The sequence below is a fragment of the Stegostoma tigrinum genome, chromosome 18 (genome assembly GCF_030684315.1).
Source record: "Stegostoma tigrinum isolate sSteTig4 chromosome 18, sSteTig4.hap1, whole genome shotgun sequence".
NCBI classification, from domain to species: domain Eukaryota; kingdom Metazoa; phylum Chordata; class Chondrichthyes; order Orectolobiformes; family Stegostomatidae; genus Stegostoma; species Stegostoma tigrinum.
In genome coordinates this window covers 32971851-32972799 of record NC_081371.1, presented here as the reverse complement: position 1 = coordinate 32972799, position 949 = coordinate 32971851, and the positions used below count along the sequence as shown (strand labels likewise).

General features: G+C 34.0%; 1 protein-coding gene across 9 annotated transcripts in view; it reads right to left on the bottom strand.

The window, feature by feature from the left end:
- Positions 1-225: 225 nt before the first annotated feature.
- foxp2 (forkhead box P2) overlaps positions 226-949 on the bottom strand; it is a 724116-nt gene continuing 723392 nt past the window's right edge. For all 9 annotated transcript variants that reach the window (XM_048548978.2, XM_048548980.2, XM_048548981.2 and 6 more), the window contains one exon: positions 226-949. This exon is cut by the window's right edge and continues 1140 nt beyond it. The gene's annotated coding sequence lies outside the window, so the exon portion shown is untranslated.

The window sequence follows — 949 nt, the reverse complement described above, 5'->3', positions numbered from 1 at the left end:
TAAGTCTACTTGCTGACTCCAGCAAAGAATAAATGATGAGCTTGGTTTGCAGGAACCAGCTCTTTCACGTGGAACTGGCAAGTGTGTTAAACTCTACCAGCCACGTTCTGTCAAAAACTGTTTGTAAAGCAATAACCATAATTAGGTTATGAGGTCCCTTGGTTGGGGGTGGGGGTGGGGGGGGGGGGGGGGGGAGTGTAAGGTATTTCACAGAATTGGCACACAAAGTGAAATGCAACATTTTGAGTTAATAAATATCAGTGTTAAGCAATTTTTGTCTTTTTTTTAAAAACTACATTACAATGCATCATGAAACATTTTAGGAAAACTTTTTATGCATTGTTAGGTATAGCAGATATTTTAAGCCTTAACATCACATATACGCAGAGGCAGAAATTTGTGTAACTTTGGTTTGAGAGAAATGGAAATGTCTGGTTTAATGATTATTAAACACTATGAATTGAAATGAGTATAAAAATTGCTTTCGTTTTTAAACTCAGCCAGATCATTTAAACTCAAAAGTGAAAATAATTTTTGGCTTCACTAGTTTTTCAATGTTTGGTTACTACGGTTACTTTTAAGTGAAATTTGAAAACTCTTCTTGACGAACAATAGCATGGAAAAGACAAAACATGCAAGACATAAGCTTTACCAAACATTACAAAGCCACCAGTAAAAACTGTTATCTGTACAAGAAAAAAATGCAAATGAAGCCTACTGAATTTATCAGCATTATAATCTCACCTTCATTACTGGTCTCTAAATGTTTATTTGAAGTGTGAAATGAAAACATCAATATAAATTCTGCAGTTGCATCAAGTACATATATTTTGTTTTGGTCAAAATGCACATTTAGCTGGTACCTAATATAACTTCCTACTTTGTATCACTGTTACTGTGTAGTATTTGCCACTGAAAATTATTTTTTTGGACTCAGCAGATCACACAT